The sequence below is a fragment of the Ranitomeya imitator genome, chromosome 3 (genome assembly GCF_032444005.1).
Source record: "Ranitomeya imitator isolate aRanImi1 chromosome 3, aRanImi1.pri, whole genome shotgun sequence".
NCBI classification, from domain to species: Eukaryota; Metazoa; Chordata; class Amphibia; order Anura; family Dendrobatidae; genus Ranitomeya; species Ranitomeya imitator.
Window position 1 is genome coordinate 570625628 of NC_091284.1, and position 13337 is coordinate 570638964.

The window sequence follows — 13337 nt, forward strand, 5'->3', positions numbered from 1 at the left end:
CCAGGAGCGCACGTCAATGGGAAATCCCCAGTTGACGTCACAGACATGCGCACCTGGAAGTCTGAAGCCGGGGATGCGAGGACTCCCAGGTAGTTGTGGAGCGCGTGCGCATAAGAACGATCCGGCATGCCGCATATAGTGTGCCCCGCAGTAGCGATCGCCCTGCCTACTTCTAAGTCTAGAGCCGCAGATGGAAAGGACTCAAGCAGGTTCTAAAGCACATATGCCAAAGGGACATAAAATCCACAGCGCTATACTACGACCAAGGGGCATACAAAATAAGGAAATATGCAGTAACAAACTGATGAGTAGTGTTGAGCATTCCGATACCGCAAGTATCGGGTATCGGCCGATATTTGCGGTATCGGAATTCCGATACTGAATTCCGATACTTCCCGCGTATCGGATACCGGAATCGGAAGTTCCCAGAATTCAAATTGAACGCAGCAGCCAATGAGGAATGAATGAAAGTGTGGGCACATCCTGTTTAGCATGGTGGGCATGTAAGTACTGGCAAGGCTTGGATTGGCTGCTGAAATGATGTCACTCTGCACTATAAAAAAGCGCTGCCGCCATTTTGCGCTCACTCTGCTGTGATTTCAGTTAGGGACAGGACGCTGTGTTCTAACTGAGGGCCAGTTGAGCTAGCTAATTGCTTTATTTTCCTTTCCAAAGGCTAATTTAGCAAAACGCTGTGTGTTCTTCACTGTTCACCTTGCTCTTGCCTTGCAGCGCTGTTTTAACAGCGTTCTGCAAGGTCTCTGTGTGTGTGTGTGTGCAGCTCACTCTGTAGTCTGTGTGCAGCCATATACCCGGTTGTATTCAGCTCAGGGGGGGTTCACACTGCCTCACACAGTTGTTCTTTTTTGCTCTTAGTGCAGCCTGCTGCACATTTTTTCTCAAATTTCCTATTAGTGTTTTTCCACCAGTCTCCAGCTCTATTGTGGAAAAACACTACATAGGATAACCTAGAGGGGGGTTTTTGGGCCTTGCAGCGCCGTTTACGGCTGTCTGCACGGTCTCCGTGTGAGCCCAGCTCGCCCTGTAGTCTGTGTGCAGCCATAGCCGGTTGGATTCAGCTCAGGGTTCGTTACTGGCTCATACCTTGAGAAAAATTTTCCTTTTTTTCAAATAGTGCAGCCTGTTTAAAATTTGAAAAAAAAAATTCCTATTAGTGTCTTTCCACTCGTATCCAGCTAAATAGTGGAAAAACACTATATAGGATAACCTAGAGGAGGGTTTTTTGGCCTTGCAGCGCCGTTTACGGCTGTCTGCACGGTCTCCGTGTGAGCCCAGCTCGCCCTGTAGTCTGTGTGCAGCCATAGCCGGTTGGATTCAGCTCAGGGTTCGTTACTGGCTCATACCTTGAGAAAAATGTTCCTTTTTTTCAAATAGTGCAGCCTGTTTAAAATTTGAAAAAAAAAATTCCTATTAGTGTCTTTCCACTCGTATCCAGCTAAATAGTGGAAAAACACTATATAGGATAACCTAGAGGAGGGTTTTTTGGCCTTGCAGCGCCGTTTACGGCTGTCTGCACGGTCTCCGTGTGAGCCCAGCTCGCCCTGTAGTCTGTGTGCAGCCATAGCCGGTTGGATTCAGCTCAGGGTTCGTTACTGGCTCATACCTTGAGAAAAATTTTCCTTTTTTTCAAATAGTGCAGCCTGTTTAAAATTTGAAAAAAAAAATTCCTATTAGTGTCTTTCCACTCGTATCCAGCTAAATAGTGGAAAAACACTATATAGGATAACCTAGAGGAGGGTTTTTTGGCCTTGCAGCGCCGTTTACGGCTGTCTGCACGGTCTCCGTGTGAGCCCAGCTCGCCCTGTAGTCTGTGTGCAGCCATAGCCGGTTGGATTCAGCTCAGGGTGCGTTACTGCCTCATACCTTGAAAAACAATTTCCTTTTTTTCAAATAGTGCAGCCAGTTTAAAATTTGAAAAAAAAAATTCCTATTAGTGTCTTTCCACTTGTATCCAGCTAAATAGTGGAAAAACACTATATAGGATAACCTAGAGGAGGGTTTCTTGGCCTTGCAGCGCCGTTTACGGCTGTCTGCACGGTCTCCGTGTGATTTAAACTAGCTCTGTAGCCCGATCTGCACCAAAAAAAAGGTTAAGTTCACCAAACACAACTTACACTTGTGTAGGCCACATTTGAAAAATAATAAAGTTTAGTCCACAATTTACAACATTAGTGTTTCTTACACCTGTTAGGAGGAGCATTACAGGAATAAGCACACTAAGGCCTTAGTACTTTTCTGCTTATCTTTATCTGTCAACCAAGATGAAGAGGGCAGGGAGTAAGGCACGTGGGCGTGGGCGCGGAGCAGGGAGAGGAGCAGGGAGAGGACGTGGTGATTCTGTGCCTGCTGCGGGCGCCGGTGACTCGTCGTCACTCAGTTTCAGCAGGGAACAGTCCTTCATGCGCAGCTTTGTCGGAGAGCGCCGTGCACCGCTGCTGCGTGAAGACCAAATTGAAGCCGTTGTCGGGTGGATGGCAGCTAACGCCTCGGCATCGACTTCAGTTAGTGCCACATCCTCTCAGGCACAGAGCACTGGAGAGCAGCCATCTGTCTCTTCACCACCTGCCAAATTGGCCAGGCAGTCAGAGAGCCCAGGACAGGAGCCGTCTCTACTTCTGTTCTCTGAATCTCTTGGCTTGGAAACAGGGGGCCAGCCAAGCAGCATTGGAGAAATGGAAGAAGAGGCAGTGTGCAGTGATGCCCAACACCTTTTTCTCTCTGACTCTGAAGAGGCAGGTGGGCCAGTGCCTCCGGTGACCACAGCGCAGTACGCATCTGATGATGAAACTCAGGTGCCGCTTTCTCGTGCGTACTGTGCTGCTGAGACTACCCAGGAGGAGCAGTTGGTGGCAGAGGGTAGTGGAGATGATGAGGTCCTTGACCCATCGTGGCGTGAGGAACAGGAAGGTGGTGGGAGCAGCTCAGAGGAAGAGCTTCCTCTTACGGGCCAAAGAGGGAGAGGGAGGGGGAAGACTGCGGAGCCTGTAGCCTCCACTTTGGCACCCGTTAGGAGCCTGTCTCTTTCCAAAGCCAAAAAGGGCGCTCCCAAGACTTGCAGTGCCTGGTCCTTTTTTGACACAGTTGCAGATGACATTTGTTTTGTCAAATGCAAGCTGTGTCATCATAAAGTAAAAAGAGGGAAAAATGTCAGCAACCTCAATACCACAAATATGTGGAAACATGTGCGGACCAGGCACGCGGTGGAGTTACAGAAACACACTGAAGATGTAGGCCAACCAACAGCGGCAGCTACCACCTCTTCAGCTCGTGTTGCCTCTTCCTCCAGCTCACGCACAGCTGGTTTGGCTTCCTCCCAGAGACCTTGTGTAATTCCACCCACAGCACCACCTTCCCAGTCATCCTCACACTCCCAGTCTACTCTACAGCCATCGGTAGTACAGGCATGGGAGAAAAGGCGGGCATTCTCGGCCAACCACCCCCGAGCACAGGCTCTGAATGCAGGCATTGCCAAACTGTTGTCCCTGGAAATGCTCTCGTTCAGGCTGGTGGAGACTGACAGCTTCCGTGACTTGATGGCATTGGCAGTCCCACAGTACAAGGTGCCCAGCCGCTTTTACTTCAGCAGGCAGGCTGTCCCTGCCCTGCACAGGCATGTTGAGGCAAACATAAAACATGCGCTACTGAACGCCGTCAGTAGCAAGGTCCACCTCACCACCGATGCGTGGACCAGTCAGCATGGACAGGGGCGATATGTTTCCCTCACTGCCCATTGGGTTAATGTTGTTGAGCCAGGTACAGATCGTGCGAGTGGCGCAGGACGTGTCCTGCCCACTCCAAGGATTGCAGGAATCCAGTCTGTACGCATCGACTCCTCCTCTTACACCAGTTCCTCTGATTCCTCTCTGCAGGATCCGTCACAGTCCACCCCCACATGGACCCGTGAACGTTTACCTATGACCGACATGAGCACAGCCGTGGCCAAACGTCAGCAGGCCGTCTTGAAACTAGTTTCATTGGGGCATCGAAGCCACACAGCGCAGGAGCTCTGGAATGCCATAAAGCAGGAGAGCGATGTGTGGTTACTGCCAGCGAATCTCCAGCCAGGCATGGTAGTGTGTGACAATGGCCGAAATCTGGTGGCAGCTTTGGCCCTTGGCAACCTCACTCACATCCCATGTCTGGCACATGTGCTCAATTTGGTTGTGCAGAGTTTTCTGAGGGACTATCCGGATCTTGATGCCCTGCTGCACAAGGTCCGCCTAGAGTGTGCTCACTTGCGGCGTTCCAGCTTGGCCAGATCCCGCATTGCTGCTCTGCAGCGCCGATTCCGCCTTCCGGAACACCGCATCATATGTGACCTACCTACCCGGTGGAATTCCACGTTACATATGTTGGAGCGGTTGTGTGAGCAGCAGCAAGCAGTTATGGAGTACCAGCTGCATCAGGCGCAAAGAAGTCGCAGTCAGCGCCGATCAGACTTCACAACCACAGAGTGGGCCACTATGAAGGACGTCTGCCAGGTTTTGCGTCCTTTTGATTATTCCACGCGGATGGCAAGTGCAGATGATGCACTAGTCAGCATGACTGTCCCCCTTATCTGCCTGCTTCAGCAAACTTTGCAAGGGTTAAGGGATGATGTGGTGGAAGAGGTGGAGGATGAGGAGTCACCTTTTCCATCAGCTTCTGGAGAGTCAGCGCCACGTGGTTCCTCACAAAGGGGTACGCAGGGGCCAATTTGTGAGGAGGATGAGGAGGAGTCAATGGAGGAGGAAGAGCTCCGTCCAGAGGAGGGAGCGACACAATTGTCCAGTGGTCAGTGTGTACAGCGAGGGTGGGGTGATGACGAGCGGGCAGAGATCATGTCTCAAGCAGGGGACAGCGTTTCTGGGCCGGTTGGCACTCTGCAGCACATGGTGGATTTCATGCTGCAGTGCCTGAGAAACGACCGCCGCATCGACCACATTCTCAACATGCCTGATTATTGGGTGTTCACCCTCCTCGATCCTCGCTACCGGGACAACGTCCAAAACCTCATCCCTGCGTTGACCCGGGAGCGTAAATTGCGGGAGTACCACGACACACTGGTGAATTCCATCATCTTCTCCTGTCCAACTGAGAGGAGTGCTGCTAGTGCTTTACAAAGCAGCTCAGTGCGTCGAGGCAGTGGGGGAGGCTCTGCCCAAAGAGGGAGCAGAAGCAGTGCCTCTGCCCAAGGCAAGCCCAGTATGGCACAACTCTGGCACACTTTTGTGTGCCCGCCCCAAATGTCTACACCATCACCGGCGGCTCCAGTCAGCAGGAGGCAACGGTTCCGTCAGATGGTGACAGACTACATGGCTTGCCCTCTTACTGTACTCCCAGACGGCTCTTCCCCGTTCAAGTTTTGGGTCTCTAAGCTGGATACATGGCCAGAGCTAAGCCAGTATGCATTGGAGGTGCTGGCTTGCCCTGCGGCTAGTGTCTTATCGGAACGTGTCTTTAGTGCCGCAGGTGGTGTACTAACAGACCGTCGCATGCGACTATCCTCCGATAACGTTGACCGGCTTACTTTCCTGAAAATGAACCAGGCCTGGATCTCGCAGGAATTTGCCACTCCTCTGCCTGATTAAGTAATTGGGTGTCATCCAGGTCTCCTGCTGTGTTCATCTTTCTACCACCTGAACTGCTATTCCTGGGCTCCAACACCGCCAGTTGCGGCTCAGAAGTGCAGGCTGCACAGTAAAAACATACGACCCAGTGTTATTGGGTTTCAGTAACGTCAGCTGATCCCCAGCTGTGTAGCCGGCAATGTGTCCTGCGACCGCCACGCTGGCACAACAACCTAAATGTAAGGGAACCTGTCCCCCCCCCCCCCCGTCGTTTGTTACTGAAAGAGCCATCTTGTGCAGCAGTAATGCTGCACAAGGAAAAGGTAGCTCTTTTTTTTTAGCTCTTTGCACACGCAGAACTTAACACTTATAAAATGTGTTCACTGATACCGTTATACCGTCCCGGAGCTGGGACTTTCCTTCGTAATGTGACGCAGCACAGCCGTCATTCCTACCCCCTTGGTGCCATGCGCTGCCTCCTCAGCGTTGTTTTAAGCTGTCACGGAGCCTGCGCTGTTCTGTTATCCCTTGGGCATGCCCTATTTGCGCTGCCTGTCTTCTGACATAATTTGGTGTCAGGCTGGCTGCGCCTGTGCGGCCGCGGTGCCCGAGATCCCGCCTCGCAGTGTCTTCTGATTGAGTCACACTGCGGGCCTGGGATCCATGGGCATGCGCAGTGCATATCTTCCCCTCGGGCTCTCGCTCATTTCCCTCCGCCTTCTTTAGACTGTGCGCCGTCAGCTGATCCCTAGCATGCCACGGCCGTGACACCGCACAGTCTGAAGAAGAGGGAAGGAGGGGAGTGAGAGTCGAGGTTATGCACTGTGCATGCCCATGGTTCCAAGGCCCGCAGTGGGATTACGTTAGATGAGACTGCGAGGTGGGATCTGGAGCAGCGTGGACGCACAGGCACTGACAGCCTGACACCAAATTATGTCAGAAGACAGGCAGCGCTAATTGGGCATGGCCAAGGGCTAACAGAACAGCGCAGGCTCCGTGGCAGCTTAAAACAACGCTGAGGAGGCAGCGCACGGCATCAAGGGGATAGGAATGACAGCTGTGCTGTGTCCCATTACGAAGGAAATTCGCACCTCCGGAACGGTTTAACGGTATAAAGGGACACATTTTTAGTGTTTACTTCGGTGTTTGCAAGGAGCATAATTAAAAGAGCAACCTTTTCCTTTTGCATCCTTAGTGCTGCACAACATGGCTCTTTCAGCTACAAACGTCTTGGGGGGGGGGTTAAAGGTTTCCTTTCAACTTGCTCCAATCAGACTTCGGCCTACACTCTGTTCCTCTGCTCCTCCTGCTGTCCCTGGGCTCTAACACCGCCAGTTGGTGCCTGGAAGTGCTGTGTGCACAGTCAACAGTCGCTCCTCTGTTATTGGGGTTCAGTAACGTCAGCTGATCCCCAGCTGTGTGTGCGGCAATACCTCCAATCTGCTCCTCCTGCTGTCCCTGGGCTCTAACACCGCCAGTTGGTGCCTGGAAGTGCTGTGTGCACAGTCAACAGTCGCTCCTCTGTTATTGGGGTTCAGTAACGTCAGCTGATCCCCAGCTGTGTATCCGGCAACGTGTCATGCGACCGCCACGCTGGCACAACTAAAATGTAAGGGGACCTGTCCCCCCCCCCCCCTAGGCGTTTGTTACTGAAAGAGCCACCATGTGCAGCACTAATACTGCACAAGGGAAAGGTCGCTCTTGAAATTATGCTCCTTGCAAACGCTGAACTACACACTCATGTAATGTGTCCCCTCACACCGTCCAACCGTCCCGGAGGTGGGACTTTCCTTTGTAATGTGACACAGCACAGCCGTCATTGCTACCCCCTTGGCACCGTGCGCTGCCTCCTTAGCGTTGTTTGATTCCGTCATGGACCCTGCGCTGTTATGTTATCCCTTGGCCATGCACAGTTTGCGCTGCCCGTCCTCTGACATCATTTGTTGTCGTCCTGGCTGCGCCTGTGCGTCCACGCTGCCCGAAATCACACCTCGCAGTGTCGTCTAATGTGATCCCACAGTGGGCCTGGTATCCATGGCCATGCGCAGTGCATATACTAGCCTCTCACTCCCCTTCTTCACGCTTCTTCAGACTAGGCGGCGTCAGCTGATCCCTAATAGCATGCCACGGCCGTGACGCCGCACAGTCTGAAGAAGCAGGAAGGAGGTGAGTGAGAGGCGATGATATGCACTGCGCATGCCCATGGATCCCTGGCCCGCAGTGGGACTACATTAGATGACACTGCAAGGTTGGATCTCGGGCAGCTTGGACGCACAGGCACTGCCAGCCTGACACCTACATGATGTCAGAAGACGGGCACCGCTAACTGTGCATGGCCAAGGGATAACATTACAGTGCGGGCTCCGTGACAGAACCAAACAACGTTGAGGAGGTGGTGCCCGGCACCAAGGGGGTTGGAATGACGGCTGTGCTGTGTCACATTACAAAGGAAAGTCCCACTTCCGGGATGGTTTGACGGTGTGAGGGGACACATTATATGAGTGTGTACTTCAGCGTTTGCAAGGAGCATAATTTTCGGAGCCACCATTTTCCATGTGCAGTATTACTGCTGTACAAGATGGCTCTTTCAGCAACAAATGCCTGGGGGGGGGGGTTAAAGGTTCCCTTTCAACTTGCTCCACTGCAGGCTTCGGCCTACACTCTGCTCCTCTTTGATTCCCTGGGTTTCAACACTGTCAGTTGCCACCTGGAAGTGTTGTCTACACAGAAAAAAACACTAGGTGATGTGTCAGTGGGGTTCAGCACCGCCAGCTGTTCCCCTGCTGTGTAGTCGGCAACGTGTCCAGCACAAGCCACGCTGGCACAACAGAACAAAAGCTGCCACCAGTGCAGGCTTCGGCCTACACTCTGCTCCTCTCCTCCTCCTGCTGACCCTGGGCTCAAACACCGCTAGTTTTTGCCCGGAAGTGCTAGCTGCACAGAGAAAAACACCAGCCAATGTGTTAGTGGGGTTCAGCAACGCCAGCTGTTCCCCTGCTGTGTAGCCGGCAACGTGACCTGCAAACGCCATGCAGGCACAGGAACTGAAATTAAAAGGGAACCTGGCCCCACCCCCCCAGGTGTTTCTATGTATAACAGCCACCTAGTACAGCAGTACTGCTGCATTTGTACAAGGTGGCTGACTTTTTCTCCTTGCCCACGTGGAACTCAACACGTACAAAATGTGTCTCATTGAGACCATTCCACTGTCCCTGAGGTGTGACTTTCCTTTGTAATGATACGCAGCACCCCCCTTGGTAGCGTTTCCCGTCTTTTGTCATCATGGTTAGCTGGCTGCGCCTGTGCATCCGCCCTGCTAGAAACAACGCCCCTCGTTGTCATATTTATTTTGTCAGCGAGGGTGTGGTTTATGGGCACGAGCAGTGCATATGTTCGCCTGTCTTAACTCATCTCCTTCCGCCTTCTTCAGACTGTGCGGCCTCCTGGCCGTGGTAGGCGATAAGGGATCAGCTGAGGCCGCCCAGTCTGGAGCAGGTGTAAGGACATGTGTAAGCGGCAAACCTATTTACTGCACAAGGCCACGAATCCCAGCCACGCAGTGTGATTTTTTGAAAACACACTGTGGGTCTGGGATTCATGTCCATCGCTAACCGCAACGGCCGACATGAAATGAGGTCAGAAGACAGGAAGCGCTCACAGCGCATGGCCAAGGGATCACAATAGCGCAGACTCCTGTACAGCAAATAACAACGCTCAGGAATCTGCGCCCAGTACCTAGGTGCAAATTTTGACACCTGTGCTGCGTCTCGTTAAAAAGACAAGTCACGCCTCCACAACTGTTTGACAGTATAATGGGCTAAATAGTGTACGTGTTTTAGTCAGCGTGTGCAAGGAGCAAAACAAATAGAGCAACCTTTTACTTGTGCAGCATTAATGCTGCACAAGGTGTGGCTCTTGTACCTTGCAACACCTGAGGGGGGGGTTAAAGGTAACCTTTGAAATTGGTTCAACTAGGCTTCGGCCTACACTCTGCTCCTCTACTCCTCCTGCTGACCCTGGGCTCAAACACCGCTAGTTTTTGCCCGGAAATGCTAGCTGCACAGAGAAAAACACCAGCCAATGTGTTAGTGGGGTTCAGCACCGCCAGCTGTTCCCCTGCTGTGTAGTCGGCAACGTGTCCAGCACAAGCCACGCTGGCACAACCGACCAAAAGCTGCCACCAGTGCAGGCTTCGGCCTACACTTTGCTCCTCTCCTCCTCCTGCTGACCCTGGGCTCAAACAACGCCAGTTTCTGCCCGGACATGCTAGCTGCACAGAGAAAAACACCAGCCAATGTGTTAGTGGGGTTCAGCACCGCCTGCTGTTCCCCCGCTGTGTAGCCGGCATCGTGTCCAGCACAAGCCACGCTGGCACAACCGACCAAAAGCTGCCACCAGTGCAGGCTTCGGCCTACACTTTGCTCCTCTCCTCCTCCTCCTGCTGACCCTGGGCTCTAACACCGCTAGTTTTTGCCCGGACATGGAATCTGCACAGAGAAAAACACCAGTCAATGTGTCAGTGGGGTTCAGCAACGCCAGCTGTTCCCCTGCTGTGTAGCTTGCAACGTGACCTGCAAACGCCACGCAGGCACATGAACTGAAATTGAAGGGAGCCTGCCCCCCACCCACAGGTGTTTCTATGTATATCAGCCACCTTGTACAGCAGTACTGCTGCATTTGTACGAGGTGGCTGACTTTTTCTCCTTGCCCACGTGGAACTCAACACGTACAAAATGTGTCTCATTAGAGACCATTACAATGTCCCTGAGGTGTGACTTTCCTTTGTAATGACACGCAGCACCACCCTTGTTAGCGCTGCCCGTCTTTTGACATCATTGGTTAGCTGGCTGCGCCTGTGCATCTCCCCTGCTCGAAACAACGGCCCTCGGTGTCTTATTTTTTTGGACAGCGAGGGTGTGATTGATGGGCATGTGCAGTGCATATGTTTGCCTGTGTTCACTCATCTCCTTCCGCCTTCTTCAGACTGGGTGTCCTCATGGCCGCGGCAGGCGATAAGGGATCAGATGAGGCCGCCCAGTCTGAAGCAGGTGTAAGGACATGTGTGAGCGGCAAACATATTTAGTGCACCAGGGCACGAATCCCAGCACCGCAGTGTGATTTTTTAAAAACACACTGTGGGTCTGGGATTCATGTCCATCGCTAACCGCAACGGCCGACATGAAATGAGGTCAGAAGACAGGAAGCGCTCACAGCGCATGGCCAAGGGATCACAATAGCGCAGACTCCTGTACAGCAAATAACAACGCTCAGGAATCTGCGCCCAGTACCTAGGTGCAAATTTTGACACCTGTGCTGCGTCTCGTTAAAAAGACAAGTCACGCCTCCACAACTGTTTGACAGTATAATGGGCTAAATAGTGTACGTGTTTTAGTCAGCGTGTGCAAGGAGCAAAACAAATAGAGCAACCTTTTACTTGTGCAGCATTAATGCTGCACAAGGTGTGGCTCTTGTACCTTGCAACACCTGAGGGGGGGGTTAAAGGTAACCTTTGAAATTGGTTCAACTAGGCTTCGGCCTACACTCTGCTCCTCTACTCCTCCTGCTGACCCTGGGCTCAAACACCGCTAGTTTTTGCCCGGAAATGCTAGCTGCACAGAGAAAAACACCAGCCAATGTGTTAGTGGGGTTCAGCACCGCCAGCTGTTCCCCTGCTGTGTAGTCGGCAACGTGTCCAGCACAAGCCACGCTGGCACAACCGACCAAAAGCTGCCACCAGTGCAGGCTTCGGCCTACACTTTGCTCCTCTCCTCCTCCTGCTGACCCTGGGCTCAAACAACGCCAGTTTCTGCCCGGACATGCTAGCTGCACAGAGAAAAACACCAGCCAATGTGTTAGTGGGGTTCAGCACCGCCTGCTGTTCCCCCGCTGTGTAGCCGGCATCGTGTCCAGCACAAGCCACGCTGGCACAACCGACCAAAACCTGCCACCAGTGCAGGCTTCGGCCTACACTTTGCTCCTCTCCTCCTCCTGCTGACCCTGGGCTCAAACAACGCCAGTTTCTGCCCGGACATGCTAGCTGCACAGAGAAAAACACCAGCCAATGTGTTAGTGGGGTTCAGCAACGCCAGCTGTTCCCCTGCTGTGTAGCTTGCAACGTGACCTGCAAACGCCACGCAGGCACATGAACTGAAATTGAAGGGAGCCTGCCCCCCACCCACAGGTGTTTCTATGTATATCAGCCACCTTGTACAGCAGTACTGCTGCATTTGTACGAGGTGGCTGACTTTTTCTCCTTGCCCACGTGGAACTCAACACGTACAAAATGTGTCTCATTAGAGACCATTACAATGTCCCTGAGGTGTGACTTTCCTTTGTAATGACACGCAGCACCCCCATTGTTAGCGCTGCCCGTCTCCTGACATCATTGGTTGGCTGGCTGTGCCTGTGCGTCCCCCCTGCCCGACACAACGCCCCCCGTTGTCTCATATATTTTGACTGCGAGGGTGTGATTGATGGGCACGAGCAGTGCATATGTTCCCCTGTTTTCACTCCCCTCCTTCCGCCTTCTTCTGACTGTGCGGCCTCATGGCCGCGGCATGCGATAAGGGATCAGCTGAGGCCGCCCAGTCTGAAGCAGGTGTAAGGACATGTGTGAGCGGCGAACATATTTACTGCACAAGGCCACGAATCCCAGCACCGCAGTGTGACTTTAGGAAAAGCCACTGTGGGTCTGGGATTTATGGCCATCGTTAACCGCACCGGCCAACATGAAATGAGGTCATGAGACGGCCTGCACTAACAGGGTATTGCCAAGGGATAACACAAGAGCGCAGACTCCTGTACAGCAAATAACAACGCTCAGGAATCTGCGCCCAGTACCTAGGTGCAAATTTTGACACCTGTGCTGCGTCTCGTTAAAAAGACAAGTCACGCCTCCACAACTGTTTGACAGTATAATGGGCTAAATAGTGTACGTGTTTAATTCAGCGTGTGCAAGGAGCAAAATTAAATAGAGCAACCTTTGACTTGTGCATCATTAATGCTGTTCAAGGTGTGGCTCTTGTACCTTGCAACACCTGAGGGGGGGGTTAAAGGTAACCTTTGAAATTGGTTCAACTAGGCTTCGGCCTACACTCTGCTCCTCTACTCCTCCTGCTGACCCTGGGCTCAAACACCGCTAGTTTTTGCCCGGAAATGCTAGCTGCACAGAGAAAAACACCAGCCAATGTGTTAGTGGGGTTCAGCACCGCCAGCTGTTCCCCTGCTGTGTAGTCGGCAACGTGTCCAGCACAAGCCACGCTGGCACAACAGAACAAAAGCTGCCACCAGTGCAGGCTTCGGCCTACACTTTGCTCCTCTCCTCCTCCTGCTGACCCTGGGCTCAAACAACGCCAGTTTCTGCCCGGACATGCTAGCTGCACAGAGAAAAACACCAGCCAATGTGTTAGTGTGGTTCAGCACCGCCAGCTGTTCCCCCGCTGTGTAGCCGGCATCGTGTCCAGCACAAGCCACGCTGGCACAACCGACCAAAAGCTGCCACCAGTGCAGGCTGCGGCCTACACTTTGCTCCTCTCCTCCTCCTCCTGCTGACCCTGGGCTCTAACACCGCTAGTTTTTGCCCGGACATGCAATCTGCACAGAGAAAAACACCAGTCAATGTGTCAGTGGGGTTCAGCAACGCCAGCTGTTCCCCTGCTGTGTAGCTTGCAACGTGACCTGCAAACGCCACGCAGGCACATGAACTGAAATTGAAGGGAGCCTGCCCCCCACCCCCCCAGGTGTTTCTATGTATAACAGCCACCTTGT